We start from the raw sequence: 21,340 nt of genomic DNA, 5'->3' as shown, positions 1-21,340 counted from the left end.
AAGTTTCAATGAGATCACCTCTCATTCTTCGAAACTCTGGAGAATCTGTTTCCTCAATCTCTCCTCATAAGACAATCCTGCCATCTCAGGGATTAGTTTGGTGAACCTCCGTTGCACTCCCTCTATGGCAAGTATATCCTTCCTTAGATAAGGAGACCAAAACTGCACACAGGTGCAGTCTCACCAAGGCTCGATAAAATTTCAGCAGGACATCTTTATTTCCGTACTCAAAACTCCTTGCGATGAAGGCCAACATACCATTTGCCTTCCTAATTGCTTGCTGCATCTGCATGCTAACTTTTAGTGACTCATGAACAAGGACACGCAGGTCTTTTCGGACACTTCCCAACCTCTCACCATTTAAGAAGTATTCTGTATTTCTTTTTTTTCAACCAATGTGGATAACTTCACACTTATTCACATTATATTCCATCTGCCATGTGCTTGCCCATTCACTTAGCCAGAACAAGTCCCCCTGAAGCCTCCTTACATCCTCCTCACAACTTACATTCCCACCCAGTTTTGTCATCAGCAAATTTGGAAATATTACATTTGGTGAACAGCTGTGGCCCAAGCACTAATCCTTGGTGCAAAAGTAAAACGGGAAAGGTAGCCAAACTATGGCTTACAAGGGAAATTAGGGATAGCATTAGATCCAAGGAAGAGTCATATAAATTTGCCAGGAAAAACAACAGACCTGAGGATTGGGAGCAGTTTAGAATTCAGCAAAGGAGGACCAAGGGATTGATTAAGAAGGGGAAAATAGAGTACGAGAGCAAGCTTGCGGGGAACATAAAAACTGACTGTAAAAGGGCACAAATAACATAGCAGAAATGTTGGGGAACACAGGGTTTAGTGAGAGAGAGGAACTGAAAGAAATCAGTATTAGTAGAGAAATGGTGTTGGGTAAATTGATGGGAATGAAGGCCAATAAATCCCCAGGGCCTGATGGTATGTATCCCAGAGTACTTAAGGAAGTGGCCCTAGAAATAGTGGATGCATTGGTGGTCATCTTCCAAGATTCTATAGACTCTGGAACAGTTCCTACAGATTGGAGGATAGCTAATGTAACCCCACTATTTAAAAAGGAAGGTAGAGAGAAAGCAGGGAATTATAGACCAGTCAGCCTAACGTCGGTAGTGGGGAAAATTCTAGGGTCCATTATCAAAGATTTTATAGCAGAGCACTTAGAGAACAGTGGTAGAATTGGGCAGAGTCAGCATGTACTTATGAAAGGGAAATCATGCTTGACAAATCTACTAGAATTCTTCAAGGATGTAACTAGTAGAGTTGATGAGGGGGAGCCAGTGAATGTGGTTTATTTGGACTTTCAGAAGGCTTTTGACAAAGTCCCATATAAGAGATTAGCATGTAAAATTAAAGCGCATGGGATTGGGGGTAGTGTATTGCGATGGATAGAAAATTGGTTGGCGGACTGGAAACAAAGAGTAGGGATAAATGGGTCTTTTTCCGAATGGCAGGCAGTGGCTAGTGGGGTACCGCAGGGATCGGTGCTAGGACCCCAGCTATTCACAATATATATTAATGATTTAGATGAGAGAACTAAATGTAATATCTCCAAATTTCCAGATGACACAAAACCGGGTGGGAGGGTGAGTTGTGAGGAGGATGCAGAGAGGCTTCAGGGTGATTTGGACAAGTTGAGTGAATGGGCTAATGCATGGCAGATGCAGTATAATGTGGATAAATGTGAGGTTATCCACTTTGGTAGCAACAACAGGAAGGCAGTTTATTATCTGAATGGCTGTAAACTGAGAGAGGGGAATATGCAGCGAGACCTGGGTGTTCTCGTACACCAGTCGTTGAAGGTATGTATGCAGGTGCAACAGGCGGTAAAAAAGGCAAATGGTATGTTGGCCTTCATAGCGAGAGGATTCAAGTAAGGAGCAGGGATGTCTTGCTGCAATTATAGAGGGCCTTGGTGAGGCCACAGCTGGAATATTGTGTGCAGTTTTGGTCTCCTTATCTGAGGAAGGATGTTCTTGCTGTAGAGGGAGTGCAGCGAAGGTTTACCAGACTGATTCCTAGGATGGCGGGACTGAGGAGAGATTGAGTCAGTTAGGATCATATTCGCTGGAGTTCAGAAGAGTGAGGGGGGATCTCATAGAAACCTATAAAATTCTAACAGGACTTGACAGGGTAGATGCAGGAAGGTTGTTCCCGATGGTGGGGGAGTCCAGAACCATGGGTCATAGTTTAATGATACGGGGTAAACCTTTCAGGACTGAGATGAGGAGAAATTTCTTCACCCAGAGAGTGGTGAGCCTGTGGAATTCGCTACCACAGAAAGCACTTGAGGCCAAAACATTGTATGTTTTCAAGAAGGAGTTAGATATAGCTCATCGGTCTAAAGGGATCAAAGGGTATGGGGCGAAAGCGGGAACAGGCTACTGAGTTGGATGATCAGCCATGATCATAATGAATGGCGGAGCAGGCTCGAAGGGCCGAATGGCCTACTGCTCCTATTTTCTGTGTTTCTACCCCACTAGTAACAGCCTGCCAACCTGAGAATGACCCATTTATTCCTACTCTCTGCTTTCTGTCTGTTAACCAATTCTCAATCCATAGCAGTATATTACCCACAATCCCATGTGCTCTAATTTTGTATACTAACTTGCTGTGTGGGGCCTTATCAAAAGCCTTCTGAATATCCAAATACACCACATCCATTGGTTCTGCTTTCTCCATGCTACAAGTAACATCCTCAATAAAAACTCCAACAGGTTTGTCAAACATGATTTCCCTTTCATAAATGCATGTTGACACTGCTCAATTTTACCATTATTTTCTCAGTGTCCAGTTACCACATCCTTTATAATAGATTCTAACATTTTCTCTACTATTGATGTCAAACTAACAGGTCTGTAGTTCTCCATTCTCCCTCTTGCTCCCTTCTTAAATAGTAGGGTTACTATTGCTACTTTCCAATCTACAGGAACCTTTCCAGAATCTATAGAATTTTGAAAGATAACCACCAATGCATCCACATTTCAGAAATTTCTCTCCCTTCTTTCCATTTACTCTTAACATTATCCAATCAATTTGTCGAGCATTTTGGGAGGCTGACCTTTTGCAGGAGGGAATAAGTGAAGTATTTCTATGAAAGCAGAAGGGAATTCTACAATGCAGATTAAGTGATGTCACACCAAATCCCATATAAGGAGAACTCAAAAATACATAGCTGACTCCAGATTTGATTCTGAAATTTGGGCAAGGCAAGAACTAGCAATGTTGTCTTCTGTTATATCTTGGAAGTGCGTTATAATGTTCACCTACCTTCACCGTGCATGATGTCAAAATACTTTTGCTACAAGTGCAAAATTCATAACATTCTTCTGGCACTCAGTTTTTATCAGTACAGGCAGACAAACAGAAGGACTAGCCAAGGTACAGAGTATGAGTTGGCTACAATGGATATCATAGCCTAGAGACCTTAGAAGACATGGAGAATGGCGAAGTGGAAAATGTTCCAAGTCAAGGTTAGCATTAGAATGCCCACATTGTGCAACATTGCCAATAATTGAAACATTATGCAGGACATAGGCATTCATACCAGAGTACAACATGTCCTGTGACTACAGTTGCCACTGCTAAGCCCACATACTCAAAATGTCACATATTTCTTTTTCAGCTTGAGCCAATCCCCTTCCAAGCAAGCTCCCACAGCACAACACTGTGTCAACACCACTTCAAGAAGTTCCAGTTGAGAGATATACACACACCAGAAGGTCAAACCTCAGAGATACAAAGGGAACACAGGGCAAGGCACAGAATATGAATTAAAATGGGCAAGTAGTGTTGTTGGCTAAAAGCATCAAATAATTGTGGAGCAGAGGTTCAGTATGGCAATTGACTGCTGCACTGTCTCAGGATTCCCATTACCATGATGCATTGGCAGCAGAGTTTTACAACAGTTTATCTCCATGGAAAGAATCTTTTTAGGGGCTGTTTAATTGAATCCACCACACTCATTTGCTCAGACATAAAGGAATAGTTATCCCCCAGCAATAGACCATGGAGCTTGGGACAATATAGATGCTATCTGCAGCAAAGATCCCATTAATCCATGCCATTCACAGTGTATGAGCAACACTAACATGTATGATTACACAGTTTATATGGAGACCGTGGGCCCAAATTCTGGGAACAAAAACAACAACTTGAGTTTATATAGCACCTTTAACACAGTGAAATGTCCGAAGCTGCTTCACAGGTGTGTTATCAAACAATATTTGAGACCAAATCACATAAGGAGATATTGGGCAGATGACCAAAAGCTTGATCAAAGAGATAGGTTTGAATGAATGGCTTAAAGGAGGATAGAGGTAGAAAGGCGAAGAGGTTAATAGAGGAATTCCAGAGCTTAGGGCCTTGACAGCTGAAGACATGGCTGCCAATGGTAGAACAATTAAAATCGGGGATGCTCAAGAGGCCAGAACTGGAGGAGTGCAGATATCTTGGAGGGTTGTAGGGCTGGAGGCGATTACAGAGATAAGGATGGGTGAGGCCATAGAGGCATTTGATAACAAGGATGAGAATTTTAAAATTGAGGAGTTGTTTAACTGGTCACTGCTGGACAACTGGCAACCAGCTGAGCATAAGGAAGGCAGCTGCTGGCAATGGAGGCATGACTCTCGGATTTTGCGCCCAGTGGCGATGAGGAGCATATGTACATATGTACATAAGAATTAGGAGCAGGAGTAGGCCACTCGACAGATGGTCAAAGACATCTGTGACCTTATTGCTGAAGTCCTTGGCTGGAATGTTATGCCCCCACAGGAGTGAGCTGGCAGCCGGAGGTGTGCATAAAATTGAATGGGAGGCAGGGGGTGTCATTCCCATCGCCTTCTCACCCCCGTTACAATTTTACGAGTGGTGGGGGAGGTGACAAACAACCCACCCACCCCAGACCAATTAAGGCCTTAAGGGGCCAATTAATTGCCACAAGGGCCTCCTCCCACTGCCGCTGGTATATTAACAGCTGCGGATGGGTGGCTCAGCACCTCAGGAGGCCGCCCAGTAAAATCTGGCGGCCTCCTTGCGGGCTGAGAGGGGGCCCTCCTGATTGGGCACCCTGTGCCCCAAGGAGGGCCCCCTCACGGCACATGCCACCCCCATTGGAGCACATTCCTCCCTCCCACCCCCGCCTTGCCGACGCCCAGCCCATCGTCTCCAGCAAGGCCCTGTACGCTTACCTTAATTCCGGGGCCTGGTCCATTGCTGCTCCTCTCACTGGGTGCAGTCCCAGCAGTAGCCAACGCTCCCGGTGACGCTACTGCGACTGAGAGCTGCTGGCCCACTGCTTGGCCAGCCACTCTTGGAGGTGGGACTACCTGCCAGAGGGGTGGAAGTCCCACATGAGGCCAATTAAGGGCCTGGGCCACGCAAACTCACTGCATGGCTTGCAGGTCTGGTGGAGGCAGGCTCACCACCGACTTTTTGGCCGGTGGGTGGGGCCTCTACCCTGACGTAAAATTCTGGCCCTTGTATCTTGCAGCAGTGCTGGCCATACCCTGCCAGTAACCGTCAAAGTCACTGTGGCCTTGAACTTCTTTGCCTCTAGCTCCTTCTAAGGGTCAGCTGTGGACCTTGATGGCAGCCATGACTCCTTCATCCTCCAGCAGTCCAGGCTGCCTCAGATCTTCACTTCAACCCCCAAACTATGTGAATGGGACCTAGTGGACTGGACATATCCCTTGACAAGATGGCTACTCACCTCTCTATGAAAGCCCGAGACAGAGGCACAGTAGTGGTGATAAAACCGAAGCCATCTGCTCACTAGGACAACAATCAAGCAGGCCATTGGTCTTCTGAAGATGTGGTTCTGGATATCTGGATTTGCCTGCTCACTTGTCTGAGCCTGTGGCTGAGATGCATGTGGTGGTCGTTCTCGTCATGGAGATGCCATGGGGGAATTTCCAGAGGCTGCTGAAACTGCATTATTGCAGGGTCAGCCTCTGTCACTTGGCCCTGCTGCGCAGAGGTTCCCACAGTCAAAAGAACCAAGAAGGCCGAGGATGGTGAAGGTGCCCTCGTGAGGGGTGGCACCCTAATCATTCTCCGTGACATCCTCAGCTCTTATCTGATGCTGTGCATGGCTGGATGGGGCCGGGGTGCAACCAGCGTCCAGGGGAGGTGATGACGTAGTAGGGCTGGCAGTGGCGTAATGTCACTAGACTAGTAACCCAGAGCACCAGGCTAATGTTCTGGGGACATGGGTTTGAATCTCACCATGGCAGATGGTGGAATTTGAATTCAGTTAATAAATCGGGAATTAAACAGCTAGTCTACTGGTGATCATTGTCAATCGCTGTAAAAACCCATCTGCTTCACTAATGTCCTTTAGGGAAACAAATCTGCTGTCCTTACCTAGTCTGGCCTACATGTGACTCCAAACCCACAGGAACATGGTTGACTCTTAAAATGCCCTCTGAAATGGCCTACCAAGCCACTCAGTTGTATTAAACCGCTGCAAAGTCTAAGAAAAGTGTTACGACCTGAAAAGGTGCCTAGGGTTCCCTCTCAGCCTTTCCCTGGTCTTACTGTAACAGGGTTTAATTTTAAACACACTATTTTTAGCTCTCCCTTTTTGAATCCTTGTTCACCGCTTTCCAATTATAAGGCAAATAAACCAGCACAAACAGGCTTTCTTAGGTCTAAAGCAGAAAAGTTGAAATTTATTAAACTCTAATTCCGTTGATGCCTACGGATACAAGACGTGCCCACACTAGCATACATACGCGATGTACGTATGCAAACAGAGACAGAAAAGAGAAGAAGTAAAGTGGAAAAGTTTCAGGTGATATCTGAGTAGTTGTTGTTACGGTTCTTTGAGCTCACTGTAGAGTCCTTGATTGTAGGTAGATCTTGCTTTTTGTTGTGGCCCAGTATTCTTCTTAAACCTTGTTCACTGTAGGAGACTTTTTAAAATTTATTTTATTTTAGAGATACAGCACTGAAACAGGCCCTTCGGCCCACTGAGTCTGTGCTGACCAACAACCACCCATTTATACTAACCCTGCAGTAATCCCATATTCCTTACCACCTACCTACAAAAGGGGCAATTTACCGATCAACCTGCAAGTCTTTGGCTATAGGAGGAAACCAGAGCACCCGGCAAAAACCCACACAGTCAAAGGGAGAACTTGCAAACACCGCACAGGCAGTACCCAGAATCGAACCCAGGACCCCGGAGCTGTGGGGCTGCGGTGCTAACCACTGCACCACTGTACCACCCCTCTTTTCTCTCTTGGGTTCATGTGTCTTCAATGGATTCAGAGGCTTGTGAGAAAGAGATGGAAGCAGACAGGAGAGAGATCTTCTCGGTCCAGGAGCAAAAAAGTCTTTCTGAGTTCAAACTCTCTGTGGCCAGTTCAAAAGAAAACCCAGGAACAGCCAGTTAGTCATGTGACCAGCTGGTCTAACCAGTCCAGGCCCTTGTGGATTGTATCCTCCTTCGCAGGAGGATCCTCCTGGAATGCGCTTCCTCACCTTTGATATCTGTTAGTATGTAAATGTATTTTTTCAGCCACAGCTGATCTGTTTAACAAGTCATTTCCTCGCTCCTACAACAGTTAAAAATCAATGTTCATGACTAAACCAATGTACCTCATTCTTGGCAGGTGGGGGCCTGCATGACAAAAGGAATGAAACCTGACAGACCATCGGGCATCGACCTAGGCACCGGAAACGACAAACCCAGCCCTGTCGACCCTGCAAAGTCCTCCTTACTAACATCTGTGGGCTTGTTCCAAAATTGGGAGAGCTGTCCCACAGACTAGTCAAGCAACAGCCTGACATAGTCATACTCACGGAATCATACCTTGCAGACAATGTCCCAGACACCACCATCACCATCCCTGGGTATGTCCTGTCCCACCGGCAGGACAAACCGACCAGAGTGGCGGCATAGTGGTATATAGTTGGGAGGGAGTTGCCCTGGGTGTCCTCAACATTGACTCTGGATCCCATTAAGTCTCATGGCAACAGGTTCGACATGGGCAAGGAAATCTGCTGATTACCACCGACCATCCCCCCTTGGCTGATGAATCAGTGCTTCTCCACGTTGAACACCAATTGGAGGAAGCCCTGAGGGTGGCAAGGGCACAAAATGTACTCTGGGTGGGGGACTTCAATGTCCATCACCAAGTGTGGCTCGGTAACACCACTGCTGACCGAGCTGGCCGAGTCTTAAAGGACATAGCTGCTAGACTGGGTATGCGGCAGGTGTTGAGGGAACCAACTATAGGGAAAACCTCACCAATCTGCCTGCCGCAGATGCATCTGTCCATGACAGTATTGGTAGAAGTGACCACCGTACAGTCCTTGTGGAGACGAAGTCCTGTCTTCACACTGAAGGTAACCACCATCGTGCTGTGTGGCACTACCACCATGCTAAATGGGATAGTTTGCGAGCAACTCAAAACTGGGCATCCATGAGGTACTGTGGGCCATCAGCAGCAGCAGAATTGTATTCAACCACATTCTTTAACCTCATGGCCCAGCGTATCCCCCACTCTACCATTACCATCAAGCCATGGGTCCAACCATGGTTCAATAAAGAGTGCAGGAGGGCATGCCAGGAGCAGCACCAGACATACTTAAAAATGAAGTGTCAGCCTGGTGAAGCTACAACACAGGACTACTTGCAAGCCAAACAGCAGAATCAGCATGTAATAAACAGGGCTAAGTGATTCCACAACCAATGGATCAGATCTAAGCTCTGCAGTCCTGCCACATCCAGTCATGAATGGTGGTGGACAATTAAACAACTGACAAGAGGAGGTGGCTCCACAAATATCCCCAACCTCAATGATGGGGGAGACCAACACACCAGCGAAAAAGACAAGGTTGAAGCATTTGCATCCATCTTCAGCCAGAAGTGCCGAATGGATGATCCATCTGGGCCTCCTCCATAGGTCCCCAGCATCACAGTTGCCAGTCTTCAGCCAATCCGATTCACTCCATGTGATATCAAGAAGCGGCTGAAGGCACTGGATACTGCAAAGGCTATGGGCCCTGACAACATTCCGGCAATAGTACTGAAGACTTGTGCTCCAGAACTAGCCGCGCCCCTAGTAAAGCTGTTCCAGTACAGCTACAACACTGGCATCTATCTGGCAAATTGCCAAAGTCTGTCCTGTACACAAAAAGCAGGACAAATGCAACCCAGCCAATGACCGCCCTGTCAGTCTACTCTCGATCATCAGCAAAGTGATGGATAGGTGCATCGACAGTGCTATCAAATATCACTTACTTGGCAATAGCCTGCTCAGTTCCGCCAGAGCCACTCATTACAGCCTTGGTCCAAACATGGAAAAAAGAGCTGAACTCCAGAGGTGAAGTGAGAGTGACTACCCTTGACATCAAGGCAGCAATTGACCAAGTATGGCATCAAGGAGCCCGAGCAAAACTGGAGTCAATGGGAATCAGGGGGGAGACTCTCTGCTGCTTGGAGTCATACCTAGCACAAAGGAAGATGGTTGTGATTATTGGAGGTAAATCACTTCAGTCCCAGGACATTACTGCAGGAGTTCCTCAGGGTCGTGTCCTAGACCCAACCATCTTCAGCTGCTTCATCAATGACCGTCCCTCCATCATAAGGTCAGAAGTGGGGATGTTCGCTGATGATTTCACAATGTTCAGCACCATTCATGATTCCTCAGATACTGAAGAAGCCTGTGTCCATCTGCAGCCATACCTGGACAATATCAAGGCTTGGGCTGATAAGTGGCAAGTAACATTTGCGCCGTACAAGTGCCATCTCAAACAAGACAGAATCTAACCATCTCCCCTTGATGTTCAATGGCATTACACTCGCTGAATCCACGACTAGTAACATCCTGGGGACCAGAAACTGAATTGGACCTGCTACAAGATCAGGTCAGAGACTGGGAATTCTGCAGCGTGTAACTCACCTCCTGACTCCTCAATGCCTGACCACCATCTACAAGGCACATGTCAGGAGTGTGATGGAATACTCTCCACTTGCCAGGATGGGTGCAGCTCCAACAACACTCAAGAAGCTTGATACCATCCAAGGCAAAGCAGCCCGCTTGATTGGCACCCCATCCACCACCTTCAACATTCATTCTCTCCACCACCGATGCACAGTGGTAGCAGTGTGTACCATCTACAAGATGCACTGCAGCAACTCACGAAGGATCCTTCAACAGCACCTTCCAGACCCGCAGCCTCTACCACCCAGATGGACAAGGGCAGCAGATGCATGGGAATACCACCACCTGTAAGTTCCCCCCAAGTCACACACCATCCTGACTTAGAACTATATTGCCGTTCCTTCACTGTTGCTGGGTCAAAATCCTGTAATTCCCTTACTGTCAGCACTGTTGGTTTACCAACACCTCAAGGGCTGCAGCAGTTCAAGAAGGCAGCTCACCACCACCATCTCAAGGACAATTAGGGATGGGCAATAGCCAGCGATGCCCACATCCCCAGAACGAATAAAAACAATCTACTCCAAACTGTGCCATCAGTGCTACTGACTGCTCCAGGCTACACAGTGTGACATGAACCCTGTGCTTATACACTGCTCCTGCATCCACTAGAATGATGCTGCATATGGCTCACCATGAGGTTGGCCATTCTCTCTATGGAGGAGCTCATGCACTCAAAACCCTGAGTCATGGTGGCACACATGAGCTGGATGAACTCCTCCATCCTCACCCCATAACCCTGCATTGCATCAGGGAATTCTGACATGTAGGAACACATCTCCTGCTGATGTTCTAGGTAGAGTCTTCTTTCATGTAACTCCTGAGGTCCTGCATCTGTACCCAGCTGAGCAGAGCTGTGTCTGTACTCTCTCCTGCGAGGTGTACTGCCCACAGCTGCCTCTGCCTCTGGCACCTCCTCGTGCACACATGTGCCTTGCGCCTCACTCAGTGCCACCCTATCTGACTGCACACCAGAACCCACTGAGGTGAGAGTATCTGTGCTGGTGGGCGGTACACTTGTCAGGTGTGATGGCGCTTTCTTGGATTCATGATCTTGTTCTGGGACCGTGGAGAGAGAGGATGGGAGAAACAAGATGGTGTCAGATGGATGCCTGTACCTGTAGCAGACACAAGAAGAGATCATAAGAACAAGCCAAGGAGAACAGAAGCCACTGCAGTGCTGAGGATACGGAATGTAACTCAGTGCTTGGCATACTACCAAATGGGGTGGCGTACACTGCACCCCACTAATGAGCACTTTGCCCTCTGTAATCACCATCTGCACCATGGGTTCCCATCTTTCCAGGTCTGACTGCCTCCTCATCTGGGATCCTGGCTATCTCCATTGCTTGTTCTTTCATTGGTGTTATTACATACGAACATACGAATTAGGAGCAGAAGAAGGCCATTCGTCCCCTCTAGCCTGCTCCACCGTTCAATAAGTTCATGGCTTATTCTTTGGAAGTATGGTACCCTATTGCCTGTTTGTACTCTTTGCTGGACATTATGTGCCCATTTCTCCTGAAAAGACAAAAGAGAGCAAGATAAGGCACTGCTCTTCTCTATGGCCAATGGCATCTTCCCCTATCCATTAGAAGCAGCATGTTTCAGTGGTGACAGGTCCTCAGCAGCACTATGGCACTGTGCTATTCTGAAGGGTGAGTGACCTGGGCACACACCCCTCCCATATTCAGGAGCAGCATGAGCCCTGAGGCTCCTCATGTGATGTGTCTGCTGGAGGGTGCAAGCCCAGAGGCCTGTCCTGAGCATTGGGAGTTGCCTTCACATTGCCAGAGCATATGAGGTCATTGAACCTTTTATGGCACTGAATCCAGGTTCTTCAGATTACACTTCTGCAGCTGAAAGTGGCCTATTTAGTCAGGATGGGTGGCCTCCTCCTGCCACCCCCTGGGAAGAGGACCTACCTGCTCTCCCTCAAGGCCTCAAGCATCAACTGTAGGTCATTGTTTGAGAACCAAGGGGCTGCCCTGCCCCAGGTGCCAGGCTTCTGGCTATCAATCAACATCATTGCACACTGCAGTCCTGACCAAGGCTCACAAGAACTCTTCTGCTGCTTTCCCATGACTCACAAAAAAAACACAGTAATGGCTGCCATGAGGAGTTTAAATTGGCCCCGCACTTCATCTGGTCTGCCTCTGCTCCTGCCCCCATGGCCTCCATTGGCCCCCTAACCTGACGCCAAGAAATCCATTTAAGGGGTTGCCCCCCATGAAAATCATGAGTTTTATCTACTTCTCCCTGCAGGCGGGTTTGGGACCTGGAAACAGTCCAGATTTCCATTTACCACACCCAATATGAAAATTCAGCCCCAAGTTTACAAAGGCTAGATTGTGGAAGACTGGGCAGGAGTGCATTGAAATCGTCAGTTCTAGAGATAACAAAGGCATGGATGAAGGTTTCAGCAGCAGATGAGCTGTGGCAGGGAAAGTGTCGTGCAATGTTACAGAGGTAGAATTAGGTGGTCTTAATGATGGTGTGGATATGTGGACTGAAACTCACCTCAGGGTTAGCTGTAACATCAAGGTTGCAAACAGCCTGGTTCAGCCACAGTTGCCAGGCAGAGGGATGGAGTCAGTGGCTAGGGAATGGAGTTTGTGGGGGGGTGGTGGGGGGGGACTGAAAAAAATGGCATCAGTCTTCCCAATACTTAGTTGGAGGAAATTTCTCCTCATTCAGTACTGGATGTCGGGATAAGCAATCTGGCAATTTAGAGATAGTTGGGGGGTGGGGAGAGAGTGTAGGTGATGGTGAGGTACAGCTGGGTGGCATCAGTGTATAAGTGGATACTGAAGCTATGTTTTCAGATGGTGTTGCTGAGGGACAGCAATGTAGATGACAAATAGGAGGCGGCCAAGGATAGATACTTGGGGGACACCAGATGTAATGGTGAGGAAGCAGGACAGAAGCCATTGTAGGTAATCTCTGGCTACGACTGTCCAGGTTATTTTCCAGATTCTCTAGGAATACTTAGAGGCATGAGAAATGGTTTTCAAGACCTCATGGAAGTCAAGTGGTCTGTGGCTCATACAGATCAATGGCCTCACAGAGGAGTTGGTCTTGAGAGCAGTGGCATGGATTTAGTCTCTTAGGTACAAACAGTTGGCTTCCAAGCCAATGCTAATCTAGACCTCTGCACAAGTGACAGTGGATACCCCCCTCTCCCAGACCTAAACTACTGGAAGTAAACAAGGCATTGCTGCCATAGATGTAGGATGTGCTTGATTAGTGGCAGTTCCAAATCCATGAAGAATTCAGGTAAGATTAGTTCACAAGATAGGTCACTCAGTACAAATACATGAGGTATGAGGAGCCAGCACTGTGATACATTACATAAGGCACAATGATTGCATACTCTATTACAGGGTTGTCCAGCCTTTTCGGGGGCCAGATTACAATTTTTGTCTTACATAGGGGGCTGATGAGACAATTTTGGAAAGATAAAAGCATTAAAAATGTATCTTACTATAAATCAAAACAACAACAAATGTGCATTTTTGTGAAGAAACTTTAAATGAGAAGATTAATTTATTGACTTACTTTCTCATCACTATGTTGGACACTGATTTAGGGAGATACTTGGCATTTTTCTGCTTGCACGAGTAGTCAATGTTTGCCCGCACTTGTAGCAATGCAGAGTATTCCAGTTAGATGTCCATTTGTCAAAAGTGATCATGATCACTCTCTCCATCTTTCTCTCTCTCTCTATCTCTCTCTCTCTCCCCATGTCTCCCCTCTTTGTGTTCCCCCCCCATGTCGTTCTCGCTTTCTGTTCACACCCTTTGTCCCCCCACTTTGTCTCTCTGTCCTCCCTCTCTCTGTGTCTCCCCTCTCTCTCTGTCCTCTCTCTCTGTTCCCCCTGTCTCTCTCCCCTTCTCTCTCTGTCTCTCTTTCTCTGCCTCTCTCTGCCCCCTCTCTCTCTCTCTACCCCCCTCTCTCTCTGTCCCCTACCTCTCTCTGTTCCCCTCTCTCTGTCTCTCTCCCTCTCCCTGTCTCTCTCTCTCTCTATGCCGCCCCTCTTTCTCTGTTCTCTCCTCTCTGTCTCTCTCTCCCCCTTTCTTCTCATCTCTCTCTTTCTCCTTCTCTCTGCCCCCCTTCTCTCTGTCCCCCCATCCCCTCCCCCTCTCCATTCCCCCTCTCTGTCTCTCTCTCCTTCTCTCCCTCTAGCCCTGTCTCTCTCTCTCTCTCTCTGTCCCTATCTCTATATCCCCCATCTGTCTCTGTTCCCCCTCTCGCTCTCTGACAGTTGCAGAGTGAGGGAATGCTCAGCAGAGCAGCTTTGTGGTTGGTCAGTTTTATTTTAAAAAATCACACGTCAGTTTCACAGCTGACAGGTGCTGACATCCGGAATAGCGGTTTCTGAACTTCGGACAGAGTCGGGGTTTTCCGGCGGATTCTGACTTTTTATTTTAAAGTCCGCCAGAAAACCCCAAATCTGTCCAAAGTTCGGAAACCACTGCTCCCGTTCCGAGCACCTGCCAGCTGTGAAACTGCCTTGTGATTTTTTTAAAAAGCTGGTCTGAAAGAAGAAGCCACTGGGAAATTTCTTATCTCTGAAATACATCCGCGGGCCAGTTGGAAAACTTTGGTGAGCGGATCCTGGTCCACGGGCCATATGTTGGATACTTGATTTCCTTGATAATTTAAGTGACTCCTTCTATTGTACTTAACAGGAAGGCAGGCAATAGTACTAGGAATGGAAGGGCTGAATGGACCGAAGAATGGGCAACAGAAGTATGATGAAGAAAATAGGCTCTGCTAATGTTTATATGAAATTTAGATTGTTCTGAAGAATCTTCAATGCTGTGACCGATGTGTTTTGTGGGGGTCTTGTTGTGATGGAAATCTTAATGTTGTTGATGCAATTTGTATTGTGGTGGGGAATATATTGCAATTGAAGGTGACAATTAGAACTTGGCACTGCTGTCTTCGACCCTTCACTGGTTGTTTAACTGCTGTTGCTTCCGATACATCATCCAGTTGCCTCTCCAGTTTCATGCTAATCCTCAACTTCTCCCAGGTTGAGGCATATTCATCAACTGTGTCAACAGCCAACCTGGTTCATACTGTATGGTTCTCCTTGAATGATTCAATCTGAACCATTGCAATAGAGTCCCAAATGTCTGCTCATTTTCAATTCTTGTTAACTGTCTGTGTCTCATTATACTTAGAGTCATAGAGTAAATTTACAGCATAGAAGGAGGCCATTTGGCCCATCGAGTCCATGCTAGCTCTCTGCAGAGCAATCCACTCAGTCCCACTCCCCCGCTCGATCCCCATAGCCCTGCAATTTTATTTCCTTTAAGTGCCCATCCAATTTCCTCATGAAATCATTGATTGTCTCCGCTTCCACCACCCTCATGGGCAGTGAGTTTCAGGTCATTACCACTCGCTGTGTAAAAAACTTTTGCCTCACATTCCCCCGTATCTCTTGCCCAAAACCTTCAATCTGTGCCCCCTAGTCCTTGTACCATCAGTTAATGGGAACAATTTTTCCTTGTCTAACTGATCTAAGCCTGTCATAATCTATCAAATCTTCCCTCAATTTCCTTTGCTCCAGGGATGGAGCAACTCCAGATGGAAAACCTCCAGCTTTTCCAAACTAAACTTGTAACTAAACTTCCCTATCCCTGGAAACATTCTGGTAAATCTACTCTGCACCATCTCGAGAACCCTCACACCTTTCCTAAAGCTTGGTGCCCAGAACTGGATGCAATACTCTAGTTGGGGCCTAACCAGAGCTTTATAAAGTTTCAGTATAACTTCCCTGCTTTGGTACTCTATGCCTCTGTTTATGAAGCTCAAGGTCCATATGTTTTGCCAACCATTCTCTCAATATGTCCTGCCACTTTCAAAGATCGATGCAGATGCACCTCCAGGTCCCTCTGTTCCAGCACACTCTTTAGAATTGCGCCATTAAGTCTACATTGCCTCACCCTATCCCCTCTACCAAAATGCATCACCTTACACTTGTCTATATTAAATTTCATCTGCCACTTGTCTGCCCATTCTGCTAGCCTATCTATGTCCTGTTGCAGGCAGTTCATATCATCCTCACTGTTTGCCACTCCTCCAACTTTGGTATCATCGGCAAATTCTGAAATTCTACTCTGTATTCCAAGATCCAAGTCATTTATATATAGCAAATAAGCAGTAGTCCTAGCACTGACCCTTGGGGAACACCACTGTCTGCCATCCTTCAATCTGAAAAACAACCATTTACCACCATTCACTCTTTTTGGTCCTTGAGACAATTTTTTTTATCCAATTGGACACTGACCCTCCTATTCCATGAGCCTCAATTTTGTTAACCTGCCTTTTATGTGGTACTTTACCAAACTTTTTTTCCTTTGGGGTACAGAAATCATTAACCAGGACTGTAACAGGTATCCAAGATCTTCCACAAGCTTCCTTTCACCTTTAAGTTATCGTGCATCTACGATTGTTGCAGTATACACTTCCCAAGTAGCTTCCATTAACATGCATGGTCTTCTGCAGGTGGTTGTCTTCCATCTAAGCATTAACAAAATAGACTTCCTTCCTGTTCAGGTTGGTCATGGCACCTGTGGAAAGGCATATGAATCTGGGGCGGATGTAAAGTGAGGACAAGATCAGCCTAATCCGAAGAAGGGTCACTGACCCGAAACGTTAACTCTGCTTCTCTTTCCACAGATGCTGCCAGACCTGCTGAGTGATTCCAGCATTTCTTGTTTTTGTTTCAGCCTAATCTATGATGCCCCCTCCACCCCCCACCCCCACCTTTAAACAGAATAGCAACATAATCCACAGTCAAGTTTTGCATATCAAATAATTGACACTTAGACACAGCATCAGAGGGCAACTTTCATGCCTGGAGCTAAATCTCAAGAAGGAATTAATAACCTTAGGCAAGGAGAGGAAGGAAGGGAAGAAAATTCCAGAGAAATGTAACAGTAATGTCATGCCCTGTAAAGACATGTCCTATTCATAACTTTAAACATGGACTGTATTCAGCATAGCATCTTCTGGAGCGGAATATCTTTTTTTAAATGAACCACAGTGGACATTAAAAGGCTACATATATTGGCTGCTGAGGGTCAGGTGACTTTTGCAATTTTGGCCCGGACTCAGAAGTATCTCAAGCCTCCGGAAAGTTCCTAATTGAATGACCATGGGTGGAGTGCCTGCCTTGAATAGACATACCAAGACGAAACAATTTGTGGAATTACCACCTCCTATTGTTTGTGGTCTGAACCAAAACTCAATGTCTATGGACTCCAGACTCACTGTCTCCGAGCTCGAAACTTAACAAAGAGAGCTGTAAGAAAACAGTTAAATCATAAGTAGAAGTGAATGGCCACCATCCATCCCCACTGTATAACAATGGCTTCGACCTTCAAATTATTCTGGGTGGAAAATGGAAGTATTGATCAGGTGGCCACCTGCTCGAAACTAATCACAAATAACGAATCTTATTAATCCGAGCACCTGGGAGAAACCTGTCAGTCTGCAACCCACAGCTGGAGAAACAGCAACAAAGGCGGAACACCTATGCCTTAAAACTGGAGATTACAACATCCTAAGGTCTCCAAGCCTGTTCCTTTTCAGTACAGAAAACTGACTGCCTGGTAATGAGACTACAAGCAACTAACTTCGTGACCTGCTGAAAATCCACCTCTTCAGGAGAATCCTGCAATGACTTCAAAATACGACTCCGACTATCAAATCTACCTAACTACACTTCAGGAGACTGCAACACATGCCTTTTTCCCAGGATGAGCCAAAATCACGTGATTTACGAACTAGTTCTTTGCTTGTAATTTGTAAAAGTACACTGTTCTTTAATGGCTTTCTTTCTCCATGTATGAATGTGTGAGTGATGAGTGATGTAGCATTAGACTTTCGGGATGAACATGTGAATAAAAATAATCTTCTTTATTTAAACCCATGCTGGGTTAAACCAGTGTGCTGCTGGTTATTCAAATTGGCCACACACTCAGGGATTAAGAAACACACACATCTTCCTTGTCAAAAATACACTGATCATGGACAGTAAGGAGAAGGGAACTGGGGTTTCAGTTCTCTCTCAATTCTGTCCGTAACAGTAGGTCTGTGAGCTGTTTGAGAATTAAGACATTTCAGAAGTTCTACTGCAACTGGTGTGGCAGAATCATGAAGTTCAAGAATATTTCCTTAATGCGGTCTAACATCCAAAACCAAATCCTGAACTCTTGGAACTGTTAGTTTCAATATAGGTGTCACAGTGATCCTGAAATCACTTTGAAGTGACACAGTAGTCCCATATTTACTCAGGGTCAGGGAGAAAGCAAAAAGGAGGAGTTCCAGATGGGAAACCCGGAAGTAATAGTTTTCTGGAAGTCCTGCAGAAATTAAACATTTTGGGACTTTATGTTTTGTTAGGAAGAATGAGGAGAGAGAATACAAGCTAAATGAGACAATTTTAAAGGGCATTTAAGAGAGTGACCTGTGGGTATTTGTGCACGGATCTTTGAAAGAGGCAGGACAGATTAACAGAGTAGTTAATAAAGCATTTGGAATCTGGGCTTTATAAATAGAGGCATCAAGTAAAAAAGCCAGCAAGTTATGTTAAACATTAGTTCGGTCCCAGCTGCAATATTGCGGCCAATGCTGGACACCACACTTTAGAAAGGACATGAAGGCTTTGGAGCGGGTACAGAAGAGATTTACTAGAATGGTTCCAGTGATGAGGGATTACAGTTACATGAATAGACTGAAGAAGCTGAAGTTGTTCTCCTGAGGGCAGAGAAGGCTAAGAGGAGATTTGATAGAGGCCTTTAAAATCATGAAGCGTTTAGATACAGAGAAATAAAGAGAAACTCTTTCCAATGGCTGAAGTTTGGATAAGCATAGGGCACAGCTTTAAGGTGATTGGCAAAAGAAGTAGAGGCACCCTGAAGAAAAGCTTTTTTACACCATGAGTGGTTAATATTTGAAATGCACTGCCTGATAGGGTGGTGGATACAGATTCAATAGTACCCTGCAAACTGGTTGTCATCCTTCCATCTATAAAAGATGATGGATATGCAATAAACAACCCGTTTAGGTGGGATGTCTTCTCTTGGTGCACCTTTGCTGATGGCTGTGAAGGCCAAGCCTCGAGAGGCAGGTTCAGCCACAAGTGCTACACATGAAGCTGCCAAGTGACGCTGTGAATTATTGTTTTTGGCATTGGCGCCTGTTGCCAAGCTGCTGTAGCCACTGGTTGTCGTGGTAGCGCACACCAGTCCATAGGATGTGTAATTTCCTGCTTTCACCAGCTAGTGACTCCCAGGTGTGATAGTCAACATTTAGGGCATTCATGTCACGCTTGCAAGCATCCTTGAAGCGGAGCTTAGGGCGCGCCACTGGTCACCTGGCCCCGGCTAACTTACCATACAGAAGGTCCTTGACTATGCAACCATCTTCCATCCTGCGGACGTATCTGATCCACCGAAGCCGCCTCTGTTTGATTAATACCAACACACTTAGGAGCTCTGCCTTTGTGAGGACTGCAGCATTTGTGATTTTGTCCTGCCAGAATATACCCATAATACGCTGCAGACTGCAAAGATCGAAATTATTGAGCTTCTTTTCCTGGTAGCTGTAAGTTGCCCATGTTTCACAGCCATACAGCAAGGTGCTGAGAACACAGGCCATATAAACCATTAGCTTGGTCCTAAGGATCAGCTTGGTGTTACCCCATGCGTGTTTTGCAAGTCAGCCAAAGGTGGTAGCTGCTTTCCCTATGCGTGTATTGAACTCTGCATCAAGGGACAAATTGTTTGTCACTGTAAACCCAGGGTAGCAGAGTGTGGTGTTATTTACTGTGATCGGGCAGAGATGTCCAATGACCACGATTTTCTTGATGCTTATAGTCAAGGACAACAAGTTACAGGCATAGGAGAGACAGACCATGAGTCTTTGTAGTTGAGTTTCCGTGTGAGCAACTAGCACAGCATCATCAGCGTAGAGGAGTTCTCTGATCAGGGAATGAGATAAATAAAGGAGAAAAATTGCAGATATATGGGAAAAGAGTGGGGAAGTGGGACTAACTGTACTTCTCTTCAAAAGAGCTGGCATAGACTTGATAGGCAGAATAGCCTCCTTCTGAGATGTACTGTTCTATCATTGCATGTTTCTAAATGCAGGGTACCTTTTCAATATTTTCAACTGTTAGATTGATAGGGAAAGCAGCCGTGAAACAGATCTCACGTAAGTTGGGCATCATGGTGGGGGGTGCTTGCACATGGTGGGGTGGGTTGGACGTTGCAGGGACGTTGGACCTCTCGAAGGAGGGTCAAACATGGCTGGGTGCAATCAGAAATTGGAAACATCGCATTGGTGATTGGGACATTGTAGGTAGGTTGGCTGATCATGTGGTGTAAGCTTGTTGGGCCTGGAGGAAACATTCCTGCTCCTTCTGGCCAACAACTCACCTCATGGAAGTGATTAGGAAGGCAAATGAAATGTTGACCTTTATTGCAAGGGGGGGTTGAGTATAAAAGTAGGGAAGTCTCGCTACAAATGTACAGGGCATCGACGAGACCGCACCTGGAGTATTGCACACAGTTTTGGTCTTCTTTCTTAAAGAGGGATATCCTTGCATTGGAAGCAGTTCAGACAAGGTTCACTAACTGATTCCTGGGATGTGGGCCTTGTCTTATGAGGGTAGGTTGAGCAGGTTGGGCCCTATACTCATTGGAATTTAGAAGAATGAGAGGTAATCTTATTGAAATATGTAACATTCTGAGGGGGCTTGACAGGGTAGATGCTGAGAGGATGTTTCCTGCCATCGGGGAATCTAGAATTAGGGGCACAATTTCAAAATAAGGGGTATCCCTTTTAAGATGAGGAGGAATTTCTTCTCTCAGAGGGCCATTAATCTTTGGAATTCTCTACCTCAGAGAGCAGTGGAGGCTGGGTCATTGAATATATTCAAGGCCGAGTTAGATAGATTTTTGATCTACAAGGGAATCAGGGTTATGGGGGGCAAGCAGGAAAGTGGAGTTAAGCCACATTCAGGCCAGCTATGATCTTATTGAATGGTGGAGCAGGTTCGAGGGGAACAAATGGCCTACTCCTGCTCCTTTTCCTTATGTTCTTATGTATACGGCCCGTCTGCCTTCCTTTCACCTGTCGGGATTTCTGAGGCCCGGGAATTCTAGCCTATGAATTAAAAATAAAAACGCAGTTAAAATGGAGGCATGCAGCCTCCTTAAAAGACTACTGTGACTGGCCCGCCTCCTGAGAGCGGGTTGGTCACTGCCTCCTGACCGAGCTCCGTTAAAACCATGTGGGCGGCTTGGAGGCATGTTGGAGTTAGGTTTGACAATTTAAAACATTTT

The 21,340-nt window shown here is 46.2% G+C and overlaps 1 long non-coding RNA gene across 2 annotated transcripts in view; it reads left to right on the top strand.

Annotated features, from left to right (window-relative positions):
- Positions 1 to 19,409, top strand: part of LOC137374506 (uncharacterized) — a 39,183-nt gene extending 19,774 nt beyond the window's left edge. The window contains exon 5 of one of the 2 annotated variants that reach the window (XR_010975835.1): positions 16,718 to 19,409. This is a non-coding gene — a long non-coding RNA (uncharacterized lncRNA). Of the gene's footprint in view, positions 1 to 14,668 lie in introns of both variants that reach the window. The other variant, XR_010975834.1, reaches the window with a different exon arrangement.
- The last annotated feature ends 1,931 nt before the right edge of the window (positions 19,410 to 21,340 follow it).

This window comes from Heterodontus francisci, chromosome 10 (assembly GCF_036365525.1).
Source record: "Heterodontus francisci isolate sHetFra1 chromosome 10, sHetFra1.hap1, whole genome shotgun sequence".
NCBI lineage: Eukaryota > Metazoa > Chordata > Chondrichthyes > Heterodontiformes > Heterodontidae > Heterodontus > Heterodontus francisci.
Note: the sequence above shows the minus strand (reverse complement) of the source record. Positions and strands in the feature narration are given on the sequence as shown.